The following is a 19,633-nucleotide window of genomic DNA, read 5'->3' as shown; positions in this document are numbered from 1 at the left end:
TGGATTGGCACAGCTCCAGCTGTTGCAGCCATTTGGAGAGTGAACCAACAGAAGGAAGACCATTCTGTCTCTCTCACTGTCTGCAAACTCTGTCAAATAAATCTTAAGAAAAAAAAGCCACTGCCAGCCCAGATCTACTGTGGGTACTAGTTCATGTCCCATCTGCTCTACTTCTGATCCAGCCCCCAGCTAATGGCCTGGGAAATCAGCTGAATATGGGGCAAGTGCTTGGGCCCCTGCACCCATGTGGGAGACCTGGATAAAGTTCCTGGCTCCTAGCTTCAGCTTGCCCAACCCTGGCTGTTGCAACCATTTGGAAAGTGAACCAGCAGATGGAAGATCCATATCTTTCTCTCCTACCACCACTGTAGCTCTTTCAAAATAAAATCTAAAATTAAAAAAATCTATTCCTGACAATGTTGCCCACACCTTACCTAGCTTTTGACAACACCACAACAGAACCACTTATCTTAAGATCTATATTATCAGAAAAATAAAATTCTTTAAAGTAAACTGAATTTGTACTTAGGAGATGCATGAATTTTGTATTCCTTTTTTAAAAAAAGGGAAAAAAAAACAAATTTATGATACACTACTTTGACAATCCAAGTGAAATTCAACTTTGGAACAAATACCATTTCATTTTAATTACTGATAATTACAAAAATCAGGTGTTTAGCTAAACATGTTCATAGTATTTCAAGCTAGGGCAAATGAGGTAAAGGATCAGAGAGTGGAGAGCTATCTTTATCAGCAGGAGCACAGGGGAAAACCGTGTGTACCGTACATCTCTCACGTGCATACCTTAGTGAGGATACAGCTGGTCCACCCAAGCATTTTTGCTCCTTTCTCTGTCCCTGAGGCCTCCCTCGTTTCTGCTTCTCTTGTCCTATTTTGTATTCTTATCTTCATTCTCTTTACAAATGAAAGAACTAGAATCCACCAGCGAGCAAGATACTTCAGAACTTGCTACACCTATCACTCACAGTTCTGAGTAGCTAGGTCACTTAATCTTCATAAGGAGAATTTGAAAAACCTCTTATTTCACACTCTTTAGGAAGAATGCAGAAAAAAAAAAAACCAGAACCACAGGTTTATCCAGTTGGGAATAAGTTGTTTTTATTAGAGTAGCATCCTTTCCTTGTTTACCTTCTTTCAGTACCACATTGAAAACTATCAAACTTCAAAACAATTGGAAATTCTTAAATGAGAATAAGAACTTACAATACTTCATGTGTACACACAGAGAAAAAAACTGAATGGTATGTTCCTATATTTAATATTTTTAAGGGTCAGCATAGTGTTTGCAGTGGGTAAAGCCACAACCTGCGCCAGCATCCCATATGAGTGCTAGTTATATTCCGGCTATTCCACTTCTGATCCAACTCCCTGGTAATGGTCTGGGAAATCAGCAGCAGCAGATGACTCAAGTGGTTGGCCCCTTGCCACCCACATGGGAGACCCAGATGAGGCTCCTGGCTTCAGGCTGGCCTAGCTGTGGTCATTATTGCCATCTGGGGAGTGAACCAGCAGAAGGAAGACCACTCTGTCTCTTCCTCTCTAACTCTGACTTTCCAATAAATATTTCTTAAAAATCCAAAGGGCAGGTGTTTGGCATCCTATATTGGTGTGCCTAGGTATTTTTAGTGTTTTATTTAAGGAATGCATTTTCCCCCCATAGGTACAACTTTACAAATATAGTGGTTCTTTGCCCCATACCTTCCCCCAGCTCCCATCCCACCTCCCAGGTATGATTATTAATCACTCCCGACTCTAGCTTCCTGCTAATGGGAACTCCAGGAGGTAGCAGGTGATAGATCAAGTACTTTTATCCCTGCTACCCATGTGGGAGATCTGGGTTACCTTCCAGGCATCTAGCTTCAGCCTGGCCTAGCTCCACCCATTATGAGCATTCAGGGAGTAAACCAGCAAATGGAAGATCTCTTTCAAATAAGTCAAAATGCAATTTTTTTAGAAATTACAAAGATGTGTGAATGTAGTAATATACTGCCTAGTTATATGTACATATATACATGCACATATCTATATTTATATAGAGTATACATATGTACCAAGGCACCCTGAACTGAGTAAAACAGGGATGTAAAGCTGAGATTTATAAACTGTTTCACATGCTTTTTCTGCACATTGTAAATTCAAGTATTTAATGGTTATGTAAAATGCCAAGATTGGGGCTGGTGCTGGGGCATAGAAAGTTCAGCCTCTACCTGTAGTGCTGGCATCCCAAATGGGTGCCAGTTTGAATCTAAGCTGTTCCACTTCTTATCCAGCTCCCTGCTAATGTACCTGAGAAAGCACTGGAAGATAGCCTAAGTCCTTGGGCCCCACTCCCATGGAAGATCCAAAATAAACTCCTGGCTTTGGCCTGGCTCAGCTCTGGCCATTGTGGCCATTTGGGGAGTAAACCAGCAGATGGAAGCTCTCTTTCTGACTTTCAAATAAACAAATTCTTTTTTTAAAAGAAATCTTAAAAATAAAAACAAAAACAATTACCAGGATTAAACCATTGCATGTCATCAAAAGCAATGGATTCTGATCATGATCCTTTTGCCATATAGGACATTAGGACAAAACAGCAAACTATGATTGGAAGTTGTCAATTAATGAAAGTAGTATGGCAACGTTAGTTTGATGTTTGTGTTTCTGTTGTGGTAATGTGGCTATCCCTCATTTGAGAGAGCAGAAAGTTATCTGATACCATGTCAACTTGTAGGGGAAAAAAATGTCTTCATAGTGCTTTTCTAACTTTTCCATGTGCTTGAGATTTAGGGTTTAGGGGTTTATTTCTTTATTTTGAAACAAGCTGTAACTGTCAGTCTTTTGAGTATTCTTGACTGTGAAAGACTTCAGGCCACAGTAAACAACTGTATCAAATGGCAAAACTCAAAATGGCCACAATTGAAGATCTATTGAAAACTTATTACCATAATACAATTGACTAGGAATTTGGTTATTTCTGATGTTTACAACATCTTAAGATAGCTACGATTATGATGGATAGCATTAAATTAGGAGTACCAGATCAATGAATTTCCTGTAATTTTTGGAACCCACATTAACACATCCATAAAAATAATGATCACAAGCCACTTAATGTTCCCTAAGTAATTCAATACAAATAAGCTTAATCAGTTTAATATGTGTGTTTCAGAAGTTCCATTGGTCCTTCTGGAATGTCCAAACACTGGTTTGAAATCAAAAGTTCTATTGTAGAACTTGATTTGGGGAAGTCAAAAGTATCAGACATTCAAAATTGTTGAGCAAAATAGGATCACAAGCTAATGCATAATAGTCATCCATTTAATAAGAATGAAGAAAAAAAAAATCAAAGAACAGCCAATACAGGAAGCCACATAGCCCTAGGAAAAAAACTCATCTCGTTAATAGAACTCAGTTTTTCCTAAGGCCACACAAGTCCTAATAAGTTTCTATTTCCTATTAAGAACAAACCAATTCTGCAAGAAAATCTAACATAGGGAACCATAATCTAATTTTAAAGTTATGCCTTATAGTTTCACTTCACTTACTAAAGTCTTAAATTCCTCACAGAAGCAATTATCTCTAGTTCTAATTATCATAAAATTTAACTCTTGTTAAAATCAATTTCTAGTGATAACTTAAAGCAAGCAATTTTGAACTGTTGTACAGCATTTGTGTATGAGCATCATTTCATATTTCTAAAGAACATGTTTCTTTGTAATACCTTTTTCATGTCTATTAACAGACCCAAAGATATCTAACATCCATGTACTACATAAAAATCAGATGTTTCACTACAAGAAGTTACTGCTTATCAAACACTAAAATTAAAGACCAGCACGTGTTTTGTATTTAAACAAATGTTAGTAAAAAATAACTGACACAGGGAGCTCAATCGTTCATCTATTTGAAGTACCCAGGAAGCAGTGAGTGGACAATCCTTTCTCTTCATAGAACTCCATACTATTTACTTCATGTCTTAGTTGTACTGCATGCATCCATCTATTTTTCCTATAATACACCATGAAGGAACAGACAACATCTACCACATGTGCCACCATATCCCGGGCCCTAATGTGTTACCTGTAGTAGAGATTGGGAAGGTGAAGTTTATCAGGTTCCCATGCCTTTTTGTCCCCTTATCTGTGCCTCTATGGCAACAGTGTCATGGCTACCAAACGGCCCACCTGCCTGGTTAGCTGCCCACAATTTTTATGTAACTACTTGGCAATCAGCCATTTTTACCCGTAACCCCACATAAGCAACTGTGGATCTTGTGCACATGCAGCTGCAGATGGATGTGAGCATGCAGATCTGTGTGTACATGTCCCACCACTGCCTTGGACACCAAGGCAGGTTTCTTCTGTGGCTCCACTGCCACTGGGGACTAGTGGCTGTTTTGTATTTCTCACTACCACTGTGAATAAAGGAGATAGAACCACAAATGACTGAGCTGTTCCATGACCTGTTGGAATCCAAATCTGTCAGGCCTGGGACCAAGTCTCAGGCATACAGTGGCCAAATATCTGTTACGTAAATCCATGTGATTACTGTTATCCAATTTGTCAAAACACACTCCACATAGTCTCAGTGAAAGAGTGAACTGCTTTCTTTTCAGAACTTCTAGTAGCTTATCCCAATCCATGAAGATACTCAGAGAATCTTCCACTAGTTAGAACCACAAGCATCTTGTCTTCAGACTCTCTTCCAACACACAACAAGATCAGAATGGTTAAGGAACGAGTTTTAGTATTTTAACTTACTTATAACATCTGAATCATTTCCTAGTAAGCATCTGCCTCTTTACTTACCTTAACATGATTCTGAGTGGAAGCCACTGCAAAAAAAAAACAAAAACAAACAAAAAAAAAAAACCTAAACTATGATAAATTCATCCACAAAATTCCATCAATTTATATTCACCCAATTTACTCACAACAGGATGTTTGAAAAGCTCATTAAATAAACTAGTCGTTGAAAGTTCAGGAAATAGTACCTCAAAATAAGCATTTATCATTTAGTATTTGATCGCTTTAAGTTGAAAGCACTTGAGTATCAAAATGGAAGGCACTCCGAGTTCTTATTTACTAGAAGACAGATCCTTGCAAAGGAACTCAACTATTACCAACCTCTGAAGACAAACGCACGAGAGGCACATTCACCATGCAGATAGCCTTGTTACAAACCATCATCCACTGACTTCTCTCAAAAACCATTTACTCTGAGGATATTTTCTTCACACCCTGACTATTTCAGTCATTGCAGTAAGGGTTGAAGTCAACCAAATATCTCCCTTTCTTTGACTGACCTAAGTCAAATTACTACTAAACCAGGTTCCAGGCCTAGACACCATTACCTGCCAAGACAAAAAGAAGTGGGAAGCCTGGTCAAGACACAGTAGCTAAAGGTAAAGCTTTGTTACATGGAGCTACAGAGCTACGTGGAGCTGCTTGGGCATTCTACAATGAAGAAGGCCATCTTGAGATTTGATCTTCCCTCTCCTCCCAGTGCAGAGTGGGAGACACCCTTACAAATGGAGATTCCTTCCCCCTTCCTAGTTTTCTTTGCTAAAGAAAGGTCTCAGAAGGACTGGCGCTGTGGCGCAGCAGGTTAACGCCCTGGCCTGAAGCACTGGCATCCCATATGGACACCGATTCTAGTCCCAATGAAGGGCAGCCAGACCCAGGACTCAGTGTACTTTCCATCCAACCCAAACAGCACCATAATCCCCAAAAAGGTTGTAAGCCCTCTCGTAGAGCACGCTGATCCATGGTACCCACTCCAAAAGTTACACTAACTCCTACAGCAGGTGGAAATCCAGAGTCCCGGGATCCAGATGAAGCTACGAGCCCCTGTTCCTAGCTCCTCACCTACCTACTGAGCCCAGGACTTTTTCCAAGTCAGCCAGACACCAGAATCTTCCCTAAGAACCCAGCACTATTCCTACTGAACACAGCTCACTTTTTTTTTTCTTTTGGACAGGCAGAGTTAGACAGTGAGAGACAGAGAGAAAGGTCTTCCTTCTGTTGGTTCACCCCCCAAATGGCTGCTACGGCTGGCGCGCTGCACCATTCCAAAGCCAGGAGCCAGGTGCTTCCTCCTGGTCTCCCATGCGGGTACAGGGCCCAAGCACTTGGGCCATCCTTCACTGCCTTCCCGGGCCACAGCAGAGAGCTGGCCTAGAAGAGGAGCAACCGGGATAGAATCCAGTACCCCGACAGGACTAGAACCCGGGGTGCTGGCACCACAGGCAGAAGATTAGCCTAGTAAGCCACGGCACTGGCCACAGCTCACTTTGACAGGCAGAGTGGACAGTGAGAGTGAGAGAGAGAGAGAGAGAGAGAGAGAGAAAGGTCTTCCTTTTCCGTTGGTTCACCCCCCAATGGCCACCACGGCCGGCGCACCTCGCTGATCCGAAGGCAGGATCCAAAGGCAGGTGCTAGAACCCGGACTAGAACCAGAACTAGAGCCAGGACTAGAACCCGGTGTGCTGGCGCTGCAAGGTGGAGGATTACCCTAGTGAGCCGCGGCACCAGCCAACACAGCTCACTTTCTATCTGACTGAGTCACACACCCAAGAATTCCTTACAGAATCAAGCCCTGTTTCTGTCACAACTTCAAACCCAGTCGAGACCAAAAGATTGCTCAAAAGATAAAATTTTTTTTTTTTTGACAGGCAGAGTGGACAGTGAGAGAGAGAGACAGAGAAAGGTCTTCCTTTGCCGTTGGTTCACCCTCCAATGGCCGCCGCGGCCGGCGCACTGCGCTGATCCGATGGCAGGAGCCAGGTGCTTCTCCTGGTCTCCCATGGGGTGCAGGGCCCAAGCACTTGGGCCATCCTCCACTGCACTCCCTGGCCACAGCAGAGAGCTGACCTGGAAGAGGGGCAACCGGGACAGAATCCGGCGCCCTGACCAGGACAAGAACCCGGTGTGCCGACGCCCCAAGGCGGAGGATTAGCCTAGTGAGCCGCGGCGCCGGCTCAAAAGATAAATTCAGATAGCTCAAAACACAAGTCAATGGAGCTCTCGAATCTGCCAAAGAACTTACCAAAAAATACAGTGAACAGGAAGGGCTCAGCAAGTACCTAGCTGGTCACTTGGAACCACAGAAGCTCTGCTTTGAATTCTGCAAGTTACGGCAGAACTGTTAAAAAGCGGTAAAAAGGGGGAAAATTATTGAGCCTGCGCTGTGGTGCAGCAGGTTAACGCCCTGGCCTGAGGCACCAGCATCCCATATGGGCGTTGGTTCGAGACCCGGCTACTCCACTTCCTATCCAGCTCTCTGCTATGGCCTGGGAAAGTAATGGAAGATGGCCCAAGTCCTTGGGCCCCTGCATCCACGAGTGAGACCCAGAAGAAGCTCCTGGCTCCTGGCTTCGGATTGGCTCAGCTCCAGCCGTTGCGGTCAACTGGGAAGTGCACCATCGGATGGAAGACCTCTGTCTCTCTGCCTCTCCTCTCTGTATAGTTCTGACTTTAAAATAAATAAATAAATCTTTTAAAAGGTGTGTGTGGGGGGGTGGATTTCTGAGGCCAGTCGTATCAAATAAAGCTTATCTGGGCAAAGAAAAAGAAAACAAAGTAAAACAAAAGTGACTCACGGTTCACCCGACTCCCAGAACAGATTTTGAGAACTCCAACCACCAAAATGATCTGACGGCATTTAAAGAAAAACAGAAGTGGGGCAGAGAAAACAACTTAATTGGCTACAGCCTAATCAATCAGTCAACTGGTCACAGCTTGACTATTTCATTGGCTACAGGGCCTCCTGCAACCAACCAGACTCAGTCATTGCAATTAAACTCTGTATTGGTCTGATCTGTTAGATTCAGTGCAGGTGCCCAAACCAAATCCATGGCTTCCCACAGATTTTATTTAGTGGGCTATACATAAAAAAAAAAAAAAAATCCACTTTAGCATCCCTAATCCAAATTAAATTTGTCCTTTTGATTATGGACCTTGACTTAATTCAGTGTGGACCCATTAAGCCTAGGTTTCATTATCTAGAATTGTTCTACCTGCCCCTGTTGGCAAGGTTTACTAAGGCAAGAAAGTGCTAGATGGTCTTATACCAGTAACTCAGTAGATCAACCTGGAAATGACACCTGTGACTTCCCCTCAAAACCTACAGGCCAGAACCACAGCGTCCGTTCAGCAAGCAGGACATCAGGTGCAATCTTTCAGGGTTCTGGAAGCAGAGGAAAAGCGGATATACACAAGCACCACACCCACGTAATTTAGGGCAGCCACAAGTAATAAGGGGTCATAATATCACAAATTATTCGTACACCCTAGAGAAGGTCCCATATTCATTTTCTCTGAAATCTTCAGCTTGGAGGCTTGTAGTAGCTCTATTCTACAATCCTTAGTTTTTTCTATAGCTAGCTTAGTTTTTTCTATAGCTAGTCTCCCAACTCTTCCACACCTTACATATAAAGCACCTGTAGTGACCAATATTTCAGGTGTCAGGTAGGAGTATCTGAATTGACGACATGAGTCTGAGCTCTTTGTGCAGTAGACCGGTGTCTTCTCAACCTACAAGGGCAAAGTCTTGTCATTGCTGCTTCTGTTTTAGAACGGAATGATACCAGGTGTCCCTAGTTTTATGGTTCAGCAATCAGATAATAGCTGGTTGGTGATGGCTAGTTTAGGTTGTCTAGTCACTTGCAGTCCTAAAGTCAGGTGTTTTATTTCTCTCAGGATCCAGTAGCAAGCGAGGAACAGCTTTTCCAATAAAGAATAGTTACAGCATGACTTTCATCTAAAACCTAGGAGTTTGCTCTGCAGGCCTGGCCTGTGTCCCCAAACAGCCTCTCTGCTGCCAAGCATGCTTCCAATGCTACGGGATCTGCTACCCGAGTGGCATGTCAGCTTACATCCCAGCCTGATCTGCTGCAGAACTTGCTCTTGTTCTAGGACGCACTTAAAACTGGCAGTTTACGTGTTCTCTCATAACCAAGTTGGTTCACATTCCCAAAGATGGTTTGTTTCGTCACCAAGATCTAAAGAGGCTCATCAAACACTGCACCTCTTTGTGGCAGATGGGTCAAGGAACTGCCATATCTCTGTGTAGAAGGGATTACATGATGTGACAGACCACTGGCCCTCTTGAAAGCTCACCAAAGAGGCAGGGCCCTGAACTTTCACAGGGCTTATCTCCTACCCTTTTGTCTGCATGTTTTCCACTTCCTGCTTAACAGATCCAGTTATCAATATATTATTATAAAGGGCCAAGGTGATGTTCCATAGACTACAACAAAAATATACACCCCTGTCGCTGCTACACAAATGCAAACAGCTGTGATCTTGCCTACTGAATGAACGGGAAAGAATGCATTTCCCAGGCTAACAGTTGAATGTCAAGTGCCAGGACTGCTCATTTATTTCAGCAAGTATATTACCTCTAAAACAACATCTGCAACTGACATACCTCCTAATTAGGTTTGCACTAATCTGCCATTTCCGGGTTTGCCAGGCCTTTGCTGTCCAAGTCCTTTGAGGATTTAGTAGGAATCACTATCCTAGCTTCTCTCGAGGTCTTTATAACAGCAATAATTTTTCTTCTTTTTAAAAACATGTATTTCATTTAAAATGCAGTATGACAGGAGGGAGAAGGAGAGGGAGGCAGGGAGAGGGGGAGAGAGAGGCGGGGAGAGGGAGGGGGAGGGGAGGGAGGAAAAACATTGAGAAAGAGAGCTTTTATCCACTGGTTCACTCCCCAGATGGCCACAAAAACAAGGTCTGGTATAGCCTGAAGCCAGGAACCAGAAACTCTATCCAGGTCTCCCATGTGGGTGGTCCGGGCCCTAGGATATAGGTCATCTTCCACTACTTTCCCAGGCATATTAGCAGGTAGCTGGATCAGAAGCAGAGCAACCAGGACATGAATTGGCACTCTGATATGCGATGCAGGTTTCACAAACATCCATAACCTTTCTTTTAATTTTTATTGTTTTTATTTTTTTATTTTTTATTTTTTATTTTTTTGACAGGCAGAGTGGACAGTGAGAGAGAGAGACAGAGAGAGATAGGTCTTCCTTTGCCGTTGGTTCACCCTCCAATGGCTGCTGCGGCCGGCGCGCTACAGCTGGCGCACCGCGCTGATCCGATGGCAGGAGCCAGGTGCTTATCCTGGTCTCCCATGGGGTGCAGGGCCCAAGGACCTGGGCCATCCTCCACTGCACTCCCTGGCCACAGCAGAGAGCTGGCCTGGAAGAGGGGCAACCGGGACAGAATCCAGCGCCCTGACCGGGACTAGAACCCGGTGTGCCGGTGCCGCAAGGTGGAGGATTAGCCTAGTGAGCCACGATGCCGGCTATTGTTTTTATTTTTAAGGAATATAAATTTCATTAGTACAACTTTAGGAATATAGTTACTCTTCCCACCATACCTACACTCCCACCAACTCTCCCATCCCTCCTCCAGTCCCATTCTCCATTAAGATTCATTTTCAATTAACTTTGTACACAGAAGACCTCTATACAAAGTAAAGATTTCAACAGTTTGCACACACACACACAGACATACACACACAAACTGTTTGAGAACTAATTTTACAGTTAACTCTCATAATACAACTCATTAAGGAAAGAGGTCCTGCATGAGGAGCTAGTGCACAGTGACTCCTGTTGTTAATTTAACAATTAACCCTCTTATGTATGATGTCAGTAACACCCGACATAACCTTTCTTTGACTAGTGAACTATTACAATGTTTTTGTTCTTTGTGGGTGAGAATAAAAATTAGAACTAGCATGTAATAGCCCCAGTTCTGGGTATTTTGCTTTAGCCAGTGCACATTCCCCCTGGGTAAACTGCTCCTAGTCTTTCTGCGGAAGGTGTGGGAGGAAATGTACTCCATGTACCCATGGCTACACTGCAGAGCTCTTCTTCAGGGAACCCAGGTCCACTTCTTTGGAAGACTCAAGTGTGTGTGTGTGTGTGTGTGTGTGTGTGTGTATGGCGGCTTAGTTCTGGGAACTTGGGAGGAAGCCATGAAACCTTGTAGGCAGCCCATAGACAAGTCAAGGTCACTCTTGGCTTGTGGAATTCCTGGGATGAGAAAGTCACGTACTCCTATGTTGAAGGAGGATGATTAAACAAGAGTACTCTGTTAAAATTAACTGTGTTATGACTGTGTTGCAGAAAGCCCGATAAGTTGCTTGTGTATGTTGTTATCCTCTGTGTTGCCTTGAGCTATAGCTGGTTATGTATACATATCACTGAGACGCTGGAATAAAGGAGCCTTGATCTGACTTTTGTCTTGGCTCCATTCTCTGTGCCCTTGACCCTCTTTTCATTCCCACGCCCCCCTTCAGGTTCTGTTCAACTGGTGCGGCTGGCCTGCACAAAACCTAACAACAGTGTATGATTAATCACTGCCCAGTGCTCCTGGAAGCATTCCTTTCTAGTAAAACAGCACGTCAGTACGCTGTCCATTTGCTTCATTTCAAAACACTCCTATTACCATTCTGACTCTCTAACACATTATGCTAACTGCAGCTAAACTTGTCTTTGTCAGTTAAGCTCTACCACCTACCCTCTGCCTGCCTCTGAAAACCCATTCTCCTACTGTAAACAAGAAATATAATTTTTGCAACATTTCCCTTCTCTAGCACCAATAATGGATGCCTCTTCCCCTAAGCCTGGTCTAAGGGTATACTCCAGACCTTCTCAAGGGTTTACTAGGTGGTAGCAGACTAGTTGCTAGTAACAGGGTTTAAAGAATGAAATCAGGGGGCAGGCATCATTGCATAGTGGACAAAGCCACCACCTGTGATGCAGGCATGCCGTATGGGCGTCAGTTCATGTCCTGGCTGCTCCACTTCTGATCCAGTTCCCTATTAATGGCCTAGGAAAAAGCAGTAGAAGATGGCTCAAGTGTTTGAGCCCCTGCACCCCATGTAGGAGACCTGCATGAAGCTGCTGGCTCCTGGCTTTGGCCCAGCCTAGTTCTGACTGTTGCAGCCATCTGGGGAGTGAAACAGCAGATGGAAGCACTCTCTCTCTCTCACTCTCACTCGCTCTCTCTCTTTCTCTCTGTCACTCAATCTCTGTAACTATCGCAAATAAATAATCTTAAAAAAAAAAAAAGAGTGAAATCAGGAAACTGCCACCACCATCAGGCTTGGCACAGTAAAGTCTAGGACACTACTTGAGCTGAACACGTCACTGTACCCTCCAAGTTATTAGGAGGGTGCAGTACTGGAGGAAGCTACTCATTATTCAGAACCTTTGCTACAAGGGGGTTTGAGAAAAGTGGTTCATATCTGGGTGGCCAGTTGCCCAGTTAAAACTCTTCATCAGGGCAGGAGGAAGAAGACACATGAGGCATAACTTCCAGTCTGCCACTCAGCTCTCCTTCTCTACCGGATCCTTCCCTTCAATAGTTAATCATGTTCTCAGTTGTTTTCTCCCATTTAAGGGGCAAAAGGAAAACTCTCCCCATTGTTTCCATATCCCTATCCTACACTGTCAGATATTATAAGAAAATTGTCTTCAAATAATTATCAGTGCATGTACAAAGTCTAAATTCAGCATTGGAAAGGGAACTCTAGATATTAAAATATAACATACACCAAACTTGTTTTGCGATTTGTTTTAGCAGGTTTCCGATGATATAGAAATGGGTAATCAGTACTCGTTATAGCCCCTAAGGGGGATTTTACAATCTTTAGTTTAATGTCATTGATTTATAGCTAGAGTTTTATAGAAGGAGTAGAATTTCATATTAATACAATTTTGACCTTAATTCAGATAGAGGTATGATATAACAACATCCTCAGTCATCCAGGTGTAGCAGCTAAATGTAAATTGGGTAAAGACAAATGAGATAAATGTGTCTAAATGTAAACACTGGTATCCATAGCACCTTATACTCTGGAAAAACTACTTGAATTTACTAAAATGTTTTCATAAATTGTCCATATGAAAATAGTTCAACACTGCTTAAAAATAACTAAGGTTAAAATTCAGTGTTTTATCTTATTTATAAAATGTCTTAATTTGAAAATTTCTAAAGGGATACTTCAAAATGTGAATCAAGGAAATCAGCAGATGGAAAGCAAAAGCTGTCAGTCTATTTGACATAGAACTGATCCTCTGTTAAAGCAATGAGGTTTTTGCAATGCATATATGTTAGTCAGTCTTTTAAATCATCTTAAAAACTGTTTAAAACCTGCAGTATCTCCTTTTAATAGTTTTGTTTAATTGATAAATCTCTATCAGTTTCTAGCCGGCTCCAGTTAGCTGTTCTCTCTTCACTAGTTCTGACTCTGTTAAAACTGTTCCAAATTATGGGATATGATTCCATGCACTAGCTCTTAAATTTAAAGTTTTTATTTCCAATTTTTGGAATGACCAAAGACACTACTTTTAGAGTAATCTATTGTGTTCTTTACTGTCCCGTTAAGCTCTGACTGTTTAGGAACAACTGAGTTTTAAAAGAGTTATGGTTTGAATATTCACTCATTCCAAAGCATCTGAGTAATCACTTTGAAACAATGATCAAATCTGGTCTATATTATGTCATGATGTTAAGGGAGCCTAGTTCTACCAGATATTTTAAGCCTTCTTGGCATCCTTGACAGGCATTCAAAAAAAAGTCAAAGTTCCGCAGAATTTGGACTTTGATATTTCCAGTCAGGCCCCTGGAAATGTCAAAGGATATGTCTCTCATCTTGTAGAGACACCAGCTAATCAGGCTTACTAGGATTATATTAGAAGTACTGACAAGATGTGAAGTGGTGCTACATTTTAAGTCATGATAATGTAAAATGCTACTGATACAAATGTTCAAAAGTTAAAAAGTCTAGTGATCTTGTGTTACCAGACATGATGGTTATCTTAATGAGAATGGCTTAGAGACCTAAAAGGGATAAATAGTTTGTAAAATCTTACAAGTGCTTTCAAAAATACTGTGTGGAGTAAGCAAATGCCTCTTTTGGTTAATGTGTTTATAATTTAAACGTGGCGCCGGCGCCGTGGCTCAATAGGCTAATCCTCCACCTTGCGGCGCCGGCACACCGGGTTCTAGTCCCGGTTGGGGCGCTGGATTCTGTCCCGGTTGCCCCTCTTCCAGGCCAGCTCTCTGCTATGGCCAGGGAGTGCAGTGGAGGATGGCCCAGGTCCTTGGGCCCTGCACCCCATGGGAGACCAGGAAAAGCACCTGGATCCTGGCTCCTGCCATCGGATCAGCGCGGTGCGCCGGCTGCAGCGGCGGCCATTGGAGGGTGATCCAACGGCAAAGGAAGACCTTTCTCTCTCTGTCTCTCTCTCTCACTGTCCACTCTGCCTGTCAAAAAAAAAAAAAAAAAAATTTAAACGTGGCTATCTAAAGTCTTTTGTCATCAACAGTTTTGTATCTCAGATGTGTGGCTCATAAAACTAAAACATTGTTGGTTATGTGTTTAACTGTCCTACAAGGCTCTGAGGGATTTTGTATTCAGTACTTTGGAATGACTCTGTAAGCAGATGAAACCAATAATGCACTATAGGTTCCAAATGGGAGAAGGTATGGTTAATCAAGGTTACTAAGAGCAGCAGGTGATTCTAATCTATTGGTAATAAAAACAAAGATTTTAAGAAGCTACACTATTGAAACCAATCTATTGTTATGTTAGGGTATGTTATGCTATGGTATGTTATATGTGTATACATATTGTATGTCTACTTGGGAAAACTTATTAAGAACTTGTTTTAAGTGGCTCACAGATAAAATATTGTTCATAAATTTGAACTGCTAAAATTAATTGAAGATACATTTTGATTCATGTGACGTGAATCTATCAGATGTTTTAAATTTGTTGGTAGAAGAAACTAAAATTGTTTTTACATGTTTGTGCCTGAATTTGCTGGTTAAACAAAGAGGTATTTCCAAATGCTTATATTCTTTTTTTTTTTTTTTTTTTTTTTTTGGACAGGTAGAGTTAGAGAGGGAGACAGAGAGAAAGGTCTTCCCTCCGCTGGTTCACCCCCAAAATGGCCACCAGGAGCCAGGTGCCTCTCCTGGTCTCCCATGCGGATGCAGGGCCCAAGAACCTGGGCCATCCTCCACTGCAATCCCGGGCCACAGCAGAGAGCTGGACTGGAAGAGGAGCAACAGGGACAGAACCAGTGCCCCAACTGGGACTAGAACCTGGGGTGCTGGCGCCGCAGGTGGAGGATTAGCCCAGCAAGCCATGGTGCCAGCCCAAATACTTATATTTTTAAAATTTATAGAAGGCATTGGACCTTCTGGTAAATGTTTTCATAATTTGTTATTTAATGATCAAAATTGCTTGCTAAGTTTTCATTTGATATTGTTATTGTCAATAAGTGATCTGCGAAGCCTGACTTGTTCCCTCATTTCTCTATTCTCTTTAGGATGACTCTATACTAATGGACTCTCCAAGATGTATAGTTTGATCTTTAGATCTTATAAAAGGGATGGCTAACAGTTTCTGTAATAATAGCATAGCCAAAAGTGAAGCTTAAATTATAATTTCACAGCTAGGTTTACTTTGCCATGGGCACAGCAAACAAGTAAAACCTCCCTTTCAGATCAAACAAAGGGAGAGAAAGTTTTTAAAGTGAGGAAATATCTTTTTTTATTTTTTGTTTTTGTTTTTGACAGGCAGAGTTAGACAGTGAGAGAGAGAGACAGAGAGAAAGGTCTTCCTTTTTTCCGTTGGTTCACCCCCACAATGGCCGCTGCAGCCGGCGCACCGAAGCCAGGAGCCAGGTGCTTCCTCCTGGTCTCCCATGCGGGTGCAGGACCCAAGCACTTGGGCCATCCTCCACTGCACTCCCAGGCCACAGCAGAGAGCTGGACAGGAAGAGGAGCAACTGGGACAGAATCTGGAGCCCCAACTGGGACTAGAACCCAGGGTGCCAGTGCCACATGTGGAGGATTAGCCTATTGAGCTGTGACACTGGCCAAAAGTGAGGACATATCTTTCCTCATGGGCATTGTCATCTCACAGAAAAACCACTATGAGAACATGCCTGTGATTGTAGACTTCTAGTTTAGGCCACCAAAGTTTAGGGATGGGACTTAAACACCTCCTTGACTTGCATCCTCTGGTCTGCTTTAACAAAAACCAGGAGAAAGAGAAAGCTAGGCAGCAGAAGCAATGTAAAGATAGTTGGCAGGCCAATTAAAGGCTGCTTTGCACTGTGATCTGCCATCAAGGAGACCCAACAGGCCAGTCCACTGCAGTGGATTTCAATGTGGAAGGCCTGGGCTTCAGCAGAAGTCAGCTTATGAAGAACCCTGGCAGCTCTGCCTGCCAAGAGTTGGGTCGCTGGAAATGGAATTGCCCTAGAGTTGCAGGATTTCAGGTCAGAGCCACAGACCTTGCTGGCTCAAGCTGAAAAGCCCTGCACTCAAAAGCTCCCAAAGTAACCACTACTGCTGAGGGGACAGCCAAGTAGGGTCGGCAACATTGCAGGCAGAACTGTACATTTCCTGTCAGAGATGCCACCTGCCTTTACCCGGCCAGCTCTCCTCCCAGGCCAGCTAGGTAATGGAAGTCAACAGGGTGCCTTCCCCAAGAGGTCCACACCTCCCTTAGGATGTACCCCATGTGAAGAGATAGATAAGTCTGGGCCTCATAACTGACAGGGCCTTAAAGCCCACCAGATGATTATCAAGCCCCTTCTGTCAGGTTGCCTCTCAATCAGAAAACTTAGTCGTGGCTTACATAGCATCTTTTTTTTTTTTCTTTTTCTTTTTTTTTTTGACAGGCAGAGTAGACAGTGAGAGAGAGAGACAGAGAGAAAGGTCTTCCTTTGCCGTTGGTTCACCCTCCAATGGCCGCCGCGGCCAGCACACCGCGCTGATCCGAAGGCAGGAGTCAGGTGCTTCTCCCGGTCTCCCATGGGGTGCAGGGCCCAAGCACCTGGGCCATCCTCCACTGCACTCCCTGGCCACAGCAGAGAGCTGGCCTGGAAGAGGGGCAACCGGGACAGAATCCAGCGCCCCGAATGGGACTAGAACCCAGTGTGGCGGCACCGCAAGGCGGAGGATTAGCCTAGTGAGCTGCAGCGCCGGCCAACATAGCATCTTTCTTAGGTCCTCCAATAATGACTTTGTCCTTTGTTCTAGACCCTATCAGCCCACTTGGGGCCTCATTCCTTTGTAATCATAGCCTCTACTCTAACATTAGTGGCTCTAGTCTTGATCTGTGTGTATTGATGGTCCTCTCCCTCACTTAATGTTGTATGATTGTTTAGAATTTCTCTACAGACAAACCCCTCTACCCACAAAGATGAGTGGCCTTTCTCCTAGTCTTGGTTAGGATCACCTTCAAACCACACTCATCAGTCTTCATAAGGGTCCAGAGAGCCCCCTCATTTCCCCTCCATGAAATCCTCTCATTACCTGGTTAATGCCACTCTTAGAATCACTGGCTGTCATTCTCACCCTTTTATACGACCATGTCTGTTTAAGTGTTTACAGGAGGTGATAATGGAATGAACCAAAGTCTTCACCAACCAGGTGGTCAACCAAATGCTGCTACAGGGATATACTCGGCTCCCCACCCAGGAGACAGTGGCTTGAGACATTGCCCCATGCCAGCAGAGTACTTCATCACCCCACATCAGCAGAAGTAGCTTTAAAGATAGATCATCATCCCTCCACCCCTCCTGGACTTTTAGGGCTGATGAACTCTCATATAATTCTTTGTTTATAAAAAACAAAAGGGGGAAATTTTAGTAAAATGGTGTAGTCTTATCTGTGGTGCCATCTATGCCCTGGACACCATCTTGGGCCCTGGTCCCCAGTGTCACCTTGCATAACAGGCGTTGGTCCTAAGCCCCCATGGCCCAACCACCAGTGTCAACCCCACCCCCACCCTAATGGGATCCGTTGCTCCTACTTCCATGCCCGCCACCTGGCAAAGGTTTGACAGGACCTTTTCCCAACCATGTGTTCTCTCTCTCTTACACTCTCTTACTCTCTTGCCCTCTCCCCTCAACCTGCTCATCGGGCTTCCCCCACCCAACAATAAACCTTTCCTCTAAAAAATAAATAAATATATATATATATATAAAATGCACAAAGCAAAGAGCTGTAGAGCAACTGAAAATGAGGACTAAACAGTGTCAAACCTTTTATTTAAAATGTATTTGTCTGAGAGGCAGGTAGACAGAGAAAAGAGACAGAAATCACCTCCCTAGGTTCACTCCCCAAATGCCCACAACAGCCCCTAGTTGGGGCTAAAGCTGGGAACCAGACACTCAATACAGGTGTCACATGTGGGTGGCAGGGATCCAACTACTTGAGCTATCACCAGCTACCTCCCAGGATAGCATTAGCAAGAAGCTGGAATGTGAAGTAGAGCTGCATGTCAAACCCAAGTTCTCTGATATGGGATGCAGGCATTTTAACTGGCATCTTTACTACTAGGCCAAAGATCATTTTTTTACCCCACCATCCATCCCTCAAAACTGTCACATCCTAGTCACAGAACCTGTGAATGTTATTTTATAGGGTAAAAGGGATTTTACAAATGTGATTAAGGGGCCAGCGCTGTGGTTTGGTAGGTTAATCCTCTACCTGCAGCACCCATATCCCCGGTTCTAGTCCCAGGTGCTCCTCTTCTGATCCAGCTCTCTGCTGTGGCCTGGGAATGCAGTGGAAAATGGTCCAAGACCTTCGGCCCCTGCACATGCATGGGAGACCCAGAAAAAGCTCCTGGCTCCTGGCTTCAGATCGGCGCAGCTCCAGCCATTGCAACCATCTGGAGAGTGAACCAGCAGATGGAAGACATTTCTCTCTGTCTCTACCTCTCTCTGTAAAGAGAGGTAGAGAAATAAATCTTTAAAAAAAAAATCTTTAAAAAAAATAAATAAAGAGCCGGCGCCGCGGCTCAATAGGCTAATCCTCCACCTGCAGCGCCGGCACACCGGGTTCTAGTCCTGGTCAGGGCACCAGATTCTGTCCCAGTTGTCCCTCTTCCAGGCCAGCTCTCTGCTGTGGCCAGGGAGTGCAGTGGAGGATGGCCCAGGTGCTTGGGCCCTGCACCCCATGGGAGACCAGGATAAGTACTGGCTCCTGCCTTCGGATCAGCGCGCCAGCCACGGCGGCCATTGGAGGGTGAACCAATGGCAAAGGAAGACCTTTCTCTCTGTCTCTCTCTCTCAATGTCCACTCTGCCTGTCAAAATAATAATAATAATAAATTAATTAATTAAAAAAAGAAAACTAACATATCAATGGGGCTGGCATTGTAGCAGAGTGGGTTAAGCCACTGCCTACAACACTGCATCCCAAATGAGAGCTAGTTCGAGTTCTGGCTGCTAGGCTTCTGGTACAGCTTCCTGCTAACACAGCTGGGAAACTAGCAGAAAACATCCCAAGAACCTGGGCTCCTGCCAGCCACCCATATGGGAGACTGTAGGCAGCCCATAAACAAGTCATAGACAAGTCAAGGTCAGTCTTGGCTTGTGGAATTCCTGGGATGAGTAAGTCATGTACTCTGATGTTGAAGGAGAATGATGAAACAAGAACACTCTGCTAAAATTAACTAGGTTGTGACTGTGTTGTAGTAAAAAGTCCAAAAAGTTGCATGTGTATGGTGTTACCTTCTGTGTTCCCTGAGCTACAGCAGGTTATATTTTATATATAAATATATATTTATTTATATAT

The 19,633-nt window shown here is 43.7% G+C and overlaps 1 long non-coding RNA gene across 2 annotated transcripts in view; it reads right to left on the bottom strand.

Moving 5' to 3' along the window:
• The window catches only part of LOC103350684 (uncharacterized), a 130,632-nt gene extending 122,915 nt beyond the window's left edge, over positions 1–7,717 (bottom strand). The window contains exon 1 of one of the 2 annotated variants that reach the window (XR_016211898.1): positions 7,604–7,717. This is a non-coding gene — a long non-coding RNA (uncharacterized LOC103350684). The remainder of the gene's footprint in view (positions 1–7,603) is intronic. The other variant, XR_016211899.1, reaches the window with a different exon arrangement.
• Between the last annotated feature and the right edge of the window lie 11,916 nt (positions 7,718–19,633).

The sequence above is a fragment of the Oryctolagus cuniculus genome, chromosome 8 (assembly GCF_051225735.1).
Source record: "Oryctolagus cuniculus isolate XC-2025 breed Fujian yellow rabbit chromosome 8, ASM5122573v1, whole genome shotgun sequence".
In the NCBI taxonomy this organism is placed as follows: domain Eukaryota; kingdom Metazoa; phylum Chordata; class Mammalia; order Lagomorpha; family Leporidae; genus Oryctolagus; species Oryctolagus cuniculus.
Note: the sequence above shows the minus strand (reverse complement) of the source record. Positions and strands in the feature narration are given on the sequence as shown.